Source organism: Brassica napus, chromosome C1 (assembly GCF_020379485.1).
Source record: "Brassica napus cultivar Da-Ae chromosome C1, Da-Ae, whole genome shotgun sequence".
NCBI classification, from domain to species: Eukaryota; Viridiplantae; Streptophyta; class Magnoliopsida; order Brassicales; family Brassicaceae; genus Brassica; species Brassica napus.
In genome coordinates, this window is record NC_063444.1 from 44,659,307 (window position 1) to 44,675,038 (window position 15,732).

Sequence of the window (15,732 nt, forward strand, 5' to 3'; positions counted from 1 at the left end):
TTTAATTTCTAAATTTGTATTGAAACAATATTAAAACCTTAATATTTTAATTTTGAAATTTAAATTGAAAAAAATCACATTATAAATTTTGTGTTTATCATATGAATATGAATTCTCAATAATAAATATTTATATTAAAATATACTATATATTTATGTCCATGTGATTGAATTTTAGTTATATACATATAAAATAAATTAAATGATTGTGTTGATTTATTTATCAAAAAAGATCATAAATAAACAAAATGTATTGTTTTGATTTATATGCTTACTCTAATATAATTATATACATAATGCGTAAATGAACACAAATAAATATTAATATATAAAAAATTATTTATATATATAAAGTTCATTTCGCACAATTGCGCGGGTGTTAACGTAGTAGATAGTTATGACTTGTGAACAGCCGGTTGTTGTGTGGGTTTAATAAATGAACAACATTTACTGTCAAACTGTTATTATCTGAGTTGCTACTTGCTACTTGCTACTTGCTACGTTGAAGGGAAAGAAAGATCAAAATAAAGAGAGAGGTGTTTAATCCCTTTAATCTATTGGTAGAGTAGGGAAGGGATCCGTTACTACTGATTGGGTGAACACTCTGTGGGCCTTTTACATGCCCATTTCTTGTTGAACTTTAGACCCATTAAAAGTTCGACACATCTAATAATAACATCAAAACGTTGCCGTTTCTGATCGTCAAACAAGCTAAAGCAGCTTGTCCCGTAGGTTTGACTTCTGTCCTAAAACCCTAAAAATAATTTAGCTGCTGTTTAAGCAAATTAGAAAGAACAAAAAAAAACAAATGGGGAAGAAGAGAAAGCACAGCGAGACCGAAGCGGCGGCGCCGGCGAAGAAGGACGATTCAGCTCCGGAGAGACCCAAAAGGACTCTATTGGGTTGGAAAGACAAGAACGAAGATGCTGAGGAATCTAAAGCCAAGGCAGCGTCTGCGTCTGGGTTCAGGAACAAAGAGAAGGTTCTCGTTACTTGCTCCCGACGGATCAGTTTCAGGTATCGGCATCTGATGCTGAACATGGTGTCGCTAAGAGCAGTAAAGGCGCAACTCTTAATGAGCTTGTTGAGCTTAAGGGCTCTTCTTCCTGCTTGTTTTTCGAGGTAAAGCTTCCATCTTTTTAATACGTAAGTCCCAGAATCAATTGATACTCTGTTGTGGTCTGATCTTTAAGTGGTCTTAATTTAATTTCAAGAAACTGAAGGTGTTGGTATGTGTTTGTTTGTTTTGGTGTTCAGTGTAGGAAGCATAAAGATCTTTACATGTGGATGGTCAAGTCTCCTAGTGGGCCCTCTGTTAAGTTCTTGGTTAATGCTGGTAACTTCTCCAGCACCTCGTACATTTAACTCATGTTTTAGCTTATGTTTTGTTCGTCTCTGACTTAAATTATGTATTATGGTGAAGTTCACACGATGGAGGAGCTGAAACTCACTGGAAATCATCTGAAAGGGTCACGCCCACTCTTGACATTCTCATCTAATTTTGATAAAGATGTACACTGGAAGCTTTTGAAAGAGATGTTAACGCAGGTTATTAATCCCATTCACTTATGTTCGTGGTTAGTTGGTTTGTACCGATTCTAATTAGGTTTCTCTTATCTCTTGCAGGTATTTGGAATCCCCAAGGAACATAGAAAGTCTAAACCGTACCATGACCATGTGTTTGCTTTCTCAATTGTCGATGACCATATATGGTTCCGTAATTACCAGGTTAGTTAAACATTATTAGCATCCCAGAGATCATTTCCTTTTTTTAAACTTGATTTAGCTAAGTGTAGGTCTGTTTTTATTGTCACATTGTAGATATCTGTGCCTCATAACGAGGCAGACAAGGTTGCAAGAGGTGGTCTTGATAAAATGACTCTTGTCGAGGTATATGGATATGATTATTAGTCACAACACTTTGCGTTATTCTGATTGATTGTTTCTGATTGAAATATAATTTTGTTGACAGGTTGGTCCAAGGTTTTGTTTGAATCCGATTAAGATCTTTGGAGGCAGCTTTGGAGGTCCAACCCTTTACGAGAACCCATTCTACGTATCTCCAAACCAGGTACTTGGCTTCTCTCTCGCCACATTTTGCTGAATGCACCTTTTAATAATATGGAAGTTATACTAATTTCTTTCAACGTTGTTACTCAGATCCGAGCATTGGAGAAAAGGAATAAGGCTGGGAAGTTTGCAAAGAAAGTCAAAGCAAAAACAAGAAGAAAGATGCATGAACTCTCCAACCCATTGGAGCCTGATGAGTTCACAGTTTTGTCTCTACTCTTCCTTGTTATGTTTTCTTCTCTCCCTATCAAAATGTGTTGTTCTGTTTTCATGGAATGATAAGAGTTCATTATTTGCAATATAAAGTGTTTTTGCTTCTTTATTGATGTCTATTTACACAAAAGAAGTGCGTTAACATAAAATGCATCAGAACAAAAGAGCCAACTCAAGAACTGAACCAATTATAAGAAAAGATCAACGGGTATTAGCTAGAGCCCAGTTAGCTTCACTTCCTCTCCTAGGGATGACACTTATCTTAGAACAAGCATCCACTTTAAAGTTAGCTCCACATATCACACCTTCGCTGTCAATCCTCGGCATCGCCTTCATCTTGTTCTTCGGATGTTCAAAGCTCTTGAGCCATGTCTCACTGTGAAACATACACCCTGCAAACACAACAACACACAATCATCAGACTCTCAAATGTTGTTTCTTTATATTACAAGCTTTGTGTCTTTGCCTTACCAGTAGGGAAATGAGCAAATGATTTAGCCGGAGAAATGAGACGCCGGGCTGTTGAGCTCTTCCGGTGGGTGAGCAAAAGCTTTTTGAAATATTGCCAACATTTTGATTTTTCTTTGATCAAAATTTGAATCTTTTGTTGTTTGAATGTTTATAATAAGGAGAAAGTGTTTGAAGTATAGATCATGATTAACCTTGGTCTTTTAGTTGGAGTTTAAGTTTGGCTAAAAGATGGTTTTTAGTTTTTCTTAGATTTTAAAGAAAGAAAAGGTAAGAACCGTCTCTTAATAGAAAAATGTAAAAACAAACAGAAAAATATCAAATCATGAATTAAAAACTCCTTCTAAAAAATCAGGGTTAATCATGTCTGAAGAATGTATTTATATGGATTAATTCCACGTTATGATGACTTGGATTTTATTTTTGGATAAGACCCATCTCTGACATGTCCTACGTGTTCTTATCCATTTCTTTTCTTAATTTATTCTTTAATCATCTGTCTTTTTCAGAATCTAGTAAATAAACAACCGAAATCCAACAACTGAAATCCAACAACTTATTTAGATTGTTTATCTCTCTTTAGAATGTTTTTTTCTTTTTTTTTTTGTATAAATGTTAAATTTATTCAAACTTGCATCCCAAAAATGCTGACAAACTTTAGGGGTTTTATTAATTACATTCTATGAATAAAACACATCAATTACTTGGTCTTGAAGCTAACTAGGAACTAAGCCCTTCTTCAAACCAAGCGTCTCCCAACTTCTTTAATAAACTGAATCTATTTTTCATTGCTTTGTCAATGTCGCTGATCAGTTTCTGCGGTGTTGAAAGTGAACCCTCGTGCCTCTGAGTGTTCCTTTCTCTGCATAGATGATAGAGTAGTCGTCTGGAACATGTACTTGATCGTGTAGCTTCGCAATTTTGGGCCAGCTCGAACTGGTTAGCAAAGCCAAAATCTCGTCTCATTCAGTGGTGAAAGCATCATCAAGCAGACCCAAAAAGGATGACTGTTTTTTTTTCTGATATCGCCACCTCTTAATAACCTTATTTAAGCTTGTAAATGGTTATATTACTTTTTCATTTCGGATAAAGGTTTGTACTCAGTGGCCGAGTGCGGACGTAGGCTTCCGGTTACGGGGGAACGTGCCCCTACTCTTTTTAATTTGATTGAACGATGACCCACATGATGATGGGACCGTATTATATAAATTACGGAAAACTGAATATTGTAAAGAATAAAATTGATAAAAGTATACCAAAGATTAAGAAAAGGATGATACAACTGCAGAGGCGAGATATTATCTCTTTCCTTAACTCAAAATACGTCCCGTAGTGCGACGGTTTGATAACGTAATGAGTCTCAAGATACAACTGCAAAAATCTTCTGATTTGCGTCACTCTATCAGAAGCCTGGCGAAACTAGTTTTGTGTATACTCTCAGACTCAAGGAAAATATCAAAGAGAAAGAAGAGAAAATAATAAATAATTGTCTCGGGTGTGTTGCTTTCTACACAAGTGCTCTCCTTTTATAATCAAAAGGAAGTGCACGTTATGCAATCTAAGGAGTCAGCCAACGTACGAATCAATTGTAGTAATGGCATTGATTTCCAAGATTCTTGTAAGTTAGCTTTGCAAAGTAATGTCTTGATTTTGACCAATTCAACAACCTTTATTATACTTTGCTTGGGTTTATAATTTTATATATAAATATACAAATTATCATGAATAAGAATAACTAAATAAGTTGATTGACATAATGTCCAATTAACAAATTTAAATTCAAATTCCAACCCATATATCCAAAGTGATCTAATTTGCTAAATATTTTATATTTAACCAAATTTAAAACTTTATAAGTTTTGCAAGTCACTCACTTTGGACCTCCATTTCTCATTCAACACAACTCTGATTTTGACAACCAAATACACTAACTCATAGTGTTCACGGTGACGATTGCATCGTGCCCAAGTTCCGGTTCTTCCGACAGACGTCTCCGTCGAAAAACCCATCGGAAAATTGGTCCACACCACTTTGTCAAAAACGAGTTCCAACAATCCCCCACATGAATAGAAATGACTCTATACACATGATTCAAGAAGAAAAGAAAAAAAAACTTTTGAGAGTATGAGCGAAAAATCCACTGCATGATGAGTTGGTAGCAATTTTTCAGCCTTGAACCAGTCATTGTTAATAGCTATCGGATTTACTCGAACAGGAGGTGGCCATGATGTCTTGAACCCCCCGGACTTTGGTGTAAACCGGACTTTGGTGCTTATCCTCTATTCCTCACATGTAGCACTGTTTAATCATCATAGGAACTGGGTATAGACCGAAGTCTGACAGTGCTTTGGGCAGATTTAGTTTGACTTAGTTGTCTCCTTGAACCTATTTCTTGGGATCTCCAGTCAGTTAGGTAGAGTTACCGCCAAACCTCATCTTAGTTCACAGGCTTTAAACCCATTCCTCTTGATGATTTTTCTACTTGATCTCGTGACAAACCTTTAGTAAATGGATCCGCAAGGTTTTCATTTGTTCTGATGTAATCAATCGTTATTACACCAGTTGAGATCAAGTGTCTAATGGTTTTATGACGTCTTCTTATATGACGAGATTTACCATTATACAAACTGCTCAGTGCCCGGCCTATTGCCGCTTGGCTATCACAATGTATACGTAATGCCGGCACTGGTTTATCCCACATAGGAATATCTTCCAAAAAATTTCGAAGCCACTCCGCTTCTTCTGCAGCTTTATCTAAAGCTATGAACTCAGATTCCATGGTCGATCTGGCCAAGATAGTTTGTTTGGAAGGCTTCCAAGAAACTGCAGCACCACCAAGTGTAAAGACATATCCACTCGTGGATTTAGAGTTTTTGGAGTCGGAAATCCAGTTGGCATCACTGTATCCTTCCAAAACTGCTGGTTCTTTACCATAGTTCAGCCCATAAGTTTTAGTATGACGTACATAGTCTAATACTCTTGTTATGGCATTCCAGTGGTTATGCCCTGGATTACTCGTGTAGCGACTCAGTACATTGACTGCATGTGCTAAATCAGGTCTAGTACAATTTGTCAAGTACATCAAACTTCCGATGACACGAGCATACTCTGACTGTAACACAGCTTCACCCGAATGTTTTGTCAAGTGAAACCTAGGGTCTACAGGAGTTTTTGCCTTCCCTTTTGAGTAGGATTTAAACCTCTCAAGTATTTTTTCAGCATAATGAGTTTGAGACAAGATGATTCCTTCGAAATTGCGAAAGATCTTAATCCCTAGGATAACATCAGCTAGTCCCATATCTTTCATTTCGAACTTGCTACTTAGCATGTTCTTTGTTTGACTGACCATGTCTTTATTGCTACCAATAATGAGCATGTCATCTACATACAAGCCAAGCAATACATATCCATATGGTGTATTTTTGAAGTATATACACTTGTCACATTCATTAATGCTGAAACCATTTGACATCATAACATTGTCAAATTTTTCATGCCATTGTTTTGGAGCTTGCTTAAGTCCATACAATGACTTCACTAGTCGACAGACTTTGTGTTCTTGTCCTGGGACAACCAACCCTTCAGGTTGTTGCATATAAATCTCCTCTTCTAAATCACCATTTAGAAAGGCAGTTTTGACATCCATCTGATGGATTTCTAGGTTTCTCAATGCTGCAATCGCAATCAGCATTCTGATTGAAGTTATTCTCGTTACCGGAGAATAGGTGTCAAAGAAATCCAAGCCTTCTTTTTGCCGGAAACCTTGCACCACAAGTCTACACTTGTACTTATCAGTTGAGCCATCAATATTCAACTTTCTTTTGCAAATCCATCTACACCCTAGGGCCTTAAACCCTTGGGGCAAATCGGTCAAATAATATGTATGATTTTGCATAATGGAGTCGATTTCACTATTGAAAGCTTCCTTCCATAAATCAGCGTCTGGTGAAGACATAGCTTCAGCGAAACTTCTTGGTTCATTCTCAAGAAGAAAGACCATAAAGAAATCTTCACCATAAGATTTTTCCTTACGAGCTCTTTTGCTGCGTCTAGGTTCATCTGCAAATATTTCTGCATCATGAAAAGATGTACCAGAAGTACTTGCCTCATTTGTAAAGATGTCTGCATCTCTTACTTCACGAGTTCTTTTAAGATTGTCTCTATTCTTACACGGAAACACGTGTTCAAAGAAAGATGCATTCCTTGATTCCATAATTGTATTAACATGAATATCTGGTACATCTGATTTATCAACCAAAAATCGATAAGCACCACTATTATGGGCATATCCAATGAAAATAAAATCCACAGTTTTAGGTCCGATTGAAACCTTCTTGGGAGGTGGTACTGCTACTTTTGCAAGGCACCCCCACACTTTCAAGTATTTGTACGAAGGTACAACACCTTTCCAAAGTTCATATGGTGTTTTACCAGTGACTTTGTTCGGTATTTTGTTGAGGATATAATTTGTGGTAAGCATAGCTTCCCCCCACATGTTCTGGGCTAACCCAGATTCCTGCAACATCGCATTCATCATCTCTTTAAGAGTTCGGTTTTTACGCTCCGCAACTCCGTTAGATTCAGGTGAAAAGGGAGCGGTGGTTTGATGAATAATGCCATGCTCTTTACAGAACACATCAAATGGTCCATCATACTCGCCTCCTCTATCACTTCGAACTATCTTTATAGTTCTATCGAGTTGGTTTTCAACCTCGAGTTTATATTCCTTGAATTTTTCCAAGGCTTCATCTTTACTTCTTAGCAAATAGACATAACAATATTTTGTACAATCATCTATGAAAGTCACAAAATATTTTTTTCCATTTCGAGTTTGAACAAATTTTAAATCACACAAATCTGTATGAATTAAACCAACAGGTTCTGTTGTTCTCTCAACATGAGGGAATGGAGTTTTAGTGAGTTTTGCTTGTACGCATACTTCACATTTCTCTTTTCTCAATTTGCATTTCGGAATTAGGTTTAAATTAATCAATCTTTGAACAGATTTATAATTTACATGCCCTAATCTTTCATGCCAAACTTTGAACGGTTCAACCAAATAAGCATTTGGTTCATTTGTGAATAAGACTGTCTTAATACACATTTTGACCAGTCCATTCTCAACAAATCCTTTGCCCAAGAAAATATCATTTTTCTTTAGCACAAGTTTATCAGACTCGAAAGTTACTACAAATCCAGCTTTGCTTAGTAGCGAACCGGAAATAAGATTCTTTCGCATATCTGGGACATATTTCACGTTTTTAAGAATTATCTCTTGTCCAAAAGTTAGCGCAAGTTTCACTTCGCCACAACCTTCAATAACGGATGAGCCGGTGTTACTCATTAACAACCACTGCTTATCATTACATTTCTGATAGGTACTAAACATGTCCTTATCAATGCATATATGAGTGGTGGCACCTGTGTCATACCACCAGTCTTTTGAATTATTTTCAATCGTATTGAGTTCTGTGACCATAGCACACATGTCATTTTCAGTTAGGTTGCCATAAGGCATCTTTTTGTCAAGCTTGTTACCTTTGTAAGTTTTAAGCATTGATGGAATTTGAATGTTCTGAATTATTTCAGCAAACATTTCAGTTCCCATGGCAAATGAAATCATAAATGGCAGACCACTCTCAAATTTAATTTGAGGCGTCGACTCATTCAATCCATTGCCGATCACACCACTTGATCTATCAAGGATCGATATACTTGTGTTGTAAGACATACTTTAATTTTGAATCTGCTTATAAAACTCAAAAAAAAATAGTGTATTTTAATATCAAATATAAGAAACGATCCAATTAAAAAAAATAGAATAATAAATTCTAAAACTTTAACGGTGCGACTAACAAAATGCAGTGACAAAAATAAACCGGATTGATTGCTAATCAAACGTAAAGTCAGAAATTATCAACCGGTCAAATATTAAAATAAACTTACTTACTTTACCACTAGAACGAAATGTAGATAATATCAATAAACAAAGAAACGATTGATTGCTGGTTGGCAATTAAATTAAACCAGGAACGTAAACCAAATAATTGAACCACTACAGAAATCAACCTTTGACAAACAAAAGACAGCAATATTTTTCCTTTTACTCTTGACGTTAAACAAAAAAAAAACGACGAGGTTGAAGAAAACGATTTATATATTTTTTAAACACTTTTAACCAAATCTGATTGAAATCCTGTTTAGAAATATCAATACAGAAGCGTAAATTGCATAAATATATAAAAATAATCCAAGAGATCCTGCAAAAAATACCAAACGTAAGAGTATCAACTTTAAGCAATACCAAATTTCTAGATGAAGGAGACACGGATCTGATTCCGACACCCTTATAGAAATATCGATCAACACCTGTTCTTAAAAAAACAACTTTTACAATAATCAGTCCGGTTAGTGCAAAGCAATAAACAGATATTTTGAGTTAAGACTGATGGGACCGTATTATATAAATTACGGAGAGCTGAATATTGTAAAGAATAAAATTGATAAAAGTATACCAAAGATTAAGAAAAGGATGATACAACTGCAGAGGCGAGATATTATCTCTTTCCTTAACTCAAAATACGTCCCGTAGTGCGACGGTTTGATAACGTAATGAGTCCCAAGATACAACTGCAAAAATCTTCTGATTTGCGTCACTCTATCAGAAGCCTGGCAAAACTAGTTTTGTGTATACTCTCAGACTCAAGGAAAATATCAAAGAGAAAGAAGAGAAAATAATAAATAATTGTCTCGGGTGTGTTGCTTTCTACACAAGTGCTCTCCTTTTATAATCAAAAGGAAGTGCATGTTATGCAATCTAAGGAGTCAGCCAACGTACGAATCAATTGTAGTAATGGCATTGATTTCCAAGATTCTTGTAAGTTAGCTTTGCAAAGTAATGTCTTGATTTTGACCAATTCAACAACCTTTATTATACTTTGCTTGGGTTTATAATTTTATATATAAATATACAAATTATCATGAATAAGAATAACTAAATAAGTTGATTGACATAATGTCCAATTAACAAATTTAAATTCAAATTCCAACCCATATATCCAAAGTGATCTAATTTGCTAAATATTTTATATTTAACCAAATTTAAAACTTTATAAGTTTTGCAAGTCACTCACTTTGGACCTCCATTTCTCATTCAACACAACTCTGATTTTGACAACCAAATACACTAACTCATAGTGTTCACGGTGACGATTGCATCGTGCCCAAGTTCCGGTTCTTCCGACAGACGTCTCCGTCGAAAAACCCATCGGAAAATTGGTCCACACCACTTTGTCAAAAACGAGTTCCAACACATGATTAATAAGTGCCAATTCCACATTTTTTATGCAATTTTCTTTTTGTTCTAAGTGGCGTTGGCTTTTCACCTGTAATGACAATATAGCCTTGAGCTACGTCGTAGGAGACGAAAGTAAAATGCTGTAAATTTCTAGTTTACATTTTTTATTTTAATTAAAAAGTTTTGGGGGTCCTTAGCTGGAAAGGGTGATATAGTCCTTGAGCGCAGACGAACGATTTATATAATATCTTTAGATCAAAGATTGCATAAAATACTTGAAATGCAACCAAGAACACAGAAAGAAACTCATCATCTCCAACTGCATTTCTCTGAAAGTTTATGTTTCATTTTCTTCCTCAACATGGCCGCCATGGATTTCCACAGTATGCGGAGAAGAGATCTTCGATTTCTATGACGGGAAAACATAATATCGGACGATACGAGCAAGATCGCCATGGCCGCTGCTCTCAAAGTTCTTGAGATAGTAAGTTTCTTTTCTCATTTATTCTGATTTTATGGTTCGCGCTCGGCCTTGTTCACAGATTCTTCAATCCTGAAAGATAATTTTCTTGGAAGTCAGGGATGCTTGCTAGACCAGTGCGAGTGCGAGTACGATTCGATCGTTTCTTTGAGTAGTTGTAGATATGGCATTGACGAATATGTTCTAGTCTAGTGATTTAGTGGTTGTTGTTTCTACGAAAATGATTCCATGCATTTTCTTGATCTTGACTAGTTTTGCTGAACAAATTCGTTGACTGATCAATGGTTTCGTTTGTACGCTCTCTGCTGCCTATTTAGACAGAACAACATGGTGTGTTTTACTCTTTGGATAACCTTTGAAATCAATCTCGAGTCAGATTTGTTTGATGTTAATATGTTGTTTGAGAGGACAAAACCTTGGAAACGATTATCACTATTTGTTTTCCATACTTTGACTTTGTGATTTTCATGTTCAGAGAACCGAGTTGTTGAGTCAGTCTTCAACCACTGCATTGCCAACTGGTGGTGGATCGACTAAAAGTATGACCATTAAGACTCGATCGTCAAATCATCATCAGTTTTACCGAATTAACTCTATTTATCTTATCTAATCTTTATTATTTTTAATAGAATATACTATTCTATATTTGTTTCATATTTCAGTTATGCTAAGTGTAATATTTTTTTAAATTAATCTTAGTAGGTCAAACTTATCTTTGTTTTGAGTATATTATAGAACAAAATTGAGTTCCTTGACTATTTTATCTATGAAAAAATCAGTTATAAAATTTTATTTTGAAAACTTGCAGTAAGACTAAGTAAAAAAATATTAAATTTTATATATTTTTGGTTAACTTATTTATTTACTTTATTTTATATAACGATATTTTCCTGTTCTAAATGGTTTTTTAGTTAACTGATTTATGCTAGTTTAGTTTTTTAATTTTCTTTACATTTTATTCATTTATGACATCCGAAAATGTTGACACGACTATGAGAATAAGCCATATTCCAAAGACAATGAAAAGGACAAAGCCGTTGCAGAAAAGAAGACAAGAACTGAAGAAGAATTAATTCTCTAGCAGCCAAGGATTTACCATCTTCTTCTTCTACACGTGGAGTTGCTAGAAGTACGAGCAAAGCTGCATCATCCATGCCTCAGTCGGTCCAGCATAAGCCATCTTCCAAGGACAAAGAAAAGGGAAAAAGAAAAGTCGTGGTAGAAGAGAAGTCAGAAGCTGAAACATGTAGACTGAAACTCCTGTAGCAAATATCTTAATCAGACTCAACCAATATCCTCGTTGATGGTTCTCCAAACTCAAGAATGCATTGAAGACCTACGGTTTCATTCAAAGTAAACCAGACTACTCACACTTCTCCTACATTATTGGCAAAATCAGTCTTCACATCCTAGTTTATGTAGACGATTTTATCATATTTGGCAGCAATCTCTTTACACTTCAGAAATTCAAGAACTATCTTAATTAGTGCTTCAAGATGAAAGATCAGGCAAGCTGAAGTATTTTTTTGGTATTGAGGTCGCTCGCAAAAAAAAAAATGGCATTTTTATCTCGCAAACCGTCCGCAGTTCCTATCGAACTTAATCACAAACTTTCTCTTGCAGACAGCCAACCTCTCGCAAATCCAGCTCCTTAAAGACGGCTTGTGGGCAGGTTGATCTACTTTACGTTTACTCGTCGAGAACTTTGCTATGCTGTCCATATTCGTTCCCATTTTATGAAGATACCGAGGCAAGAACATTGGGACGCAGCTCAACGCGTCATGCGATATCTTGAGGTCTGTCCTCTCTCAAGGAGTTCTTTTACGATCAGACTCCACTTTGTGTGTAAATACAAACTGTGATGCCGACTGAAATGCATGCCCTTTGACTTGCCATTCTTTGAGTTCTTACATTGTCTTAGTGGGTTCGTTGGAAGACTAAGAAACAGAATATTGTTTCTGCCTCGTCAGCAGAAGCTGAATACCGTTTAATGGTATACACCTTACGCGAGCTGAAATGGATGAAGCGGATTCTTGCTTCTTTTAGCGTACCACATAAAGGGCCCATGAAAATGTTCTGTGATAGTTTTTTCGGCCACATATATTGCTGCAAATCTTTTTTTCCATAATCGTACAAAACATATAGAAAATGATTGTCATCAGATTCGAAATGCTGTCCAAGAGAAACTCATTACGATGGAACATATCTCAACAAAGGAGCAAGAAATTTCATCGTCAAGTCTCTACCGTCTATTACTTTCACTTATCTACTGTCTAAATTAGGGATTCAATACATTTTTTTTTTGGCAGCAAACGGCTATTCTATTACTCAAACTTGAGGTGGTCTGGGGAGCCAGACCGGAATAAAACAACTAATAAAACATAGAGATCTATGAAAAGAACGTGCATTCCTTGCTAACGAATCTGCAATCTCATTTTGTGTCTTTGGTAAATAGCTGATCTTGAAGTCCGAAAAGTACAACCGAAGAGTTTGAATGATTTCCAGCTCAGTTGAGAAGTTGGGCCAAGCTTGTGGCTCTTGTATCATTGCAATCAGGTCCATGCAATCAGTCCCAAATCTCTGACAGTTCGAGTGTTGTATCATGCTCTCCATTGCCCACCTTAGCGCTTCTAGCTCTGAGTGTAAAGGTGTTTCTCACCGCATTAAGTTCCTGGATCCCATAAGTTGAATCTTCCCCATACTATCCTTCCAGACCCATCCCATTCCACTGAACTGAGCTGTGGAGGTCCACGAACCATCCACCATGCAAATATTACCCAAGCTTACGGCATGTGGTTCTTCTTCAGGCTGTCCCTGTAGAGGAGGTGATATAATTTCCTTTGCATTATGCCAAGCTTGGCATTCACTCTCTACATACCTGACTAGTTCCAATGGGTCTCTATCTATGCCTCTGAACAACTTATCATTCCTGGCTTTCCAGATGTACCAAATTATCCAAGGATAAGGATCTATATCATCTTCCGGCTTCATTATATTATTCTTCCTCCAGAAAAGATAATCCATGTTAGCGTAAACACTTGGGACAGGAAAAGTTTGAGAGCTCGATGGTGTAGAAGATAATTCCCATGCTTGTAAGGCTGGTGGGCATTCAAAGATCGCATGAGTAACAGTTTCTTCTGGCTCTCCACATCCTGGGAAATAGTTATCACATCTCACATTGCGGCGTGCCAAATTCCTTGTAACCGCTACCTGTCCAGAAATTAATTGCCATATAAGATGGCAAATTTTTTTGTGGCGCATTCACTGTCCAGGCAAAGGCTTGGAGTTTAGTTATACTAGGCTGTAGGATTTCTAAATCCTCATCTGTTCGCATCAAATTCGTAGCAACCCAATATCCAGACTTGACCGTATATTGACCATTTTTGGTGTAGCTCCAACAAAAAGTATCTCGTCGGTGAGTAGGGCTTATGGCCAAACTCTGAATCATCGGAATGTCTTCTTGATCCACATATTGTTCCAGTAGTCGTGCATCCCACTCCTTTGACTCAAAATCAATAAGACTGCTGACGGTCATCTTGGGGTGTACAATTGGGACTCGTGAGCGCGCTGGCCTTGCTGGCGTCGAAGGAATCCAGGGATCTTCCCACACATTAATTTCATATCCTGAATGCACCTTACTCTTGATACCCAAAAGTAGTAGCTTCCTCGCCGCTATAATACTCGTCCATACATACGATGGGGTATCAACTGCGCCAGTTTGCAAAGGTGAACTTAGACGGTAATATTTCCCCCGAATAACTCTCGCCACTAATGAATCTGGAAATTGAACAAGTCGCCAGAGTTGTTTAGCTAAGAGAGCTAGATTGAATTCGTGGATCATACGGAAACCAATTCCTCCCTCTTCTCTAGGCGCACACATTTTCTCCCATTTTGCCCAGTGGATTCCTCTTTTTGGCGGGTTCGAACTCCACCAGAACTGTGCAATGACACTTGCTAGGTTTTCACATATCTCCAAAGGAAGCATGAAACTGGACATGACGTAAGTCGGAAGAGCTAGCAAGATAGATTTGATTAGGACCTCTTTTCCTCCCTTTGACAGCCATCTACCAGTCCAACCATTCACTCTGTGTAGTAGCTTTTCTTTTAGGAATGCAAATAGCTTACACTTTGATCCACTAATATCCTCTGGGATTCCTAAGTAGGAACCCATGCCGCCTTCACTCTGAAAACCAAGAGTATATTTGATCTGTTGTCGATCATTTGCTAGAATCCTTTTACCAAAGAGTAATGAGGATTTGTCGAAGTTAATACATTGACCTGATGTTTTCCCATATGTCCTGACTACTTTCATAACTTCTTCACATTCACGGGACTCCGCCTTACAGAAGAAAAGGCTATCATCAGCAAAGAGGAGGTGAGATACCGAGGGGCTAGCGCGTGCGACACGCATTCCCGTTATCTTCCCTTGATTCTCTGCGTGATTAGGAAGGCTAACGAGCGTTTCCGTGCATAGAATAAATATGAAAGGAGACAAAGGATCTCCTTGACGTAAACCTCTCCCAGAGACAATGTTTCCCCTCGGCTCACCATTCATGAGTACTTTATACTTGACCGAAGTGATGCATCTCATAATCCAGCCTATCCATATCTCCGAGAATCCCATCTTTCTCATGACTGCCTCAATGAAAGACCATTTCATCCGATCGTATGCTTTACTCATATCAGTTTTTATGGCCATTCTCTTAACTCTCCCTCCCGGTTTTGTTCGCAATGCGTGGAACATCTCTTGTGCTATCATTATATTATCTGTGATCTGTCTTCCAGCAACAAAGGCTGACTGAGTCTCAGATATTCTCTGTGGCAGAACCTTCTTTAATCTTTGGCATAAGACCTTAGATATTATCTTATAGCTGACATTACATAGACTGATAGGTCTAAATTTTGTCATTTCATTCGGCATTGTAGTCTTAGGGAACAAACAAATATTTGTGTCATTCAGACCCTGTGCCATTGTCCCTTCAAAGAGAAACTGGTTAACCATACGAGTTAAGTCTTCTTTGACAATATCCCAAAACTTCTGGTAGAAAAGGGCTGTCATTCCATCTGGTCATGGGGCTTTCTCTGGATGCATAGCGAACAAAGCTAATTTGACCTCCCATTCGGTTACTGGAGCTGTAAGGTTTTCGTTTACATCCCCAGTAATCGTCGTCGAAACCTCTGCAAGCGCATCAGCTATATCTTCT

At 37.2% G+C, this 15,732-nt stretch overlaps 2 long non-coding RNA genes and 1 pseudogene across 2 annotated transcripts; 2 read left to right on the forward strand and 1 right to left on the reverse strand.

Annotated features, from left to right (window-relative positions):
* Positions 1-700: 700 nt before the first annotated feature.
* Positions 701-2,391, forward strand: LOC111205370 (annotated as a pseudogene).
* LOC125580900 lies at positions 2,362-5,372 on the reverse strand. The gene is made up of 2 exons (XR_007318630.1): positions 2,754-5,372; positions 2,362-2,674 (listed from the first exon to the last, which is right to left on the reverse strand). It is a non-coding gene; the product is annotated as an uncharacterized LOC125580900 (long non-coding RNA).
* A 4,192-nt stretch (positions 5,373-9,564) lies between these two features.
* On the forward strand, positions 9,565-12,060 carry LOC125580971. Its single transcript, XR_007318685.1, has 2 exons — positions 9,565-10,531; positions 11,004-12,060. It is a non-coding gene; the product is annotated as an uncharacterized LOC125580971 (long non-coding RNA).
* Positions 12,061-15,732: the final 3,672 nt, after the last annotated feature.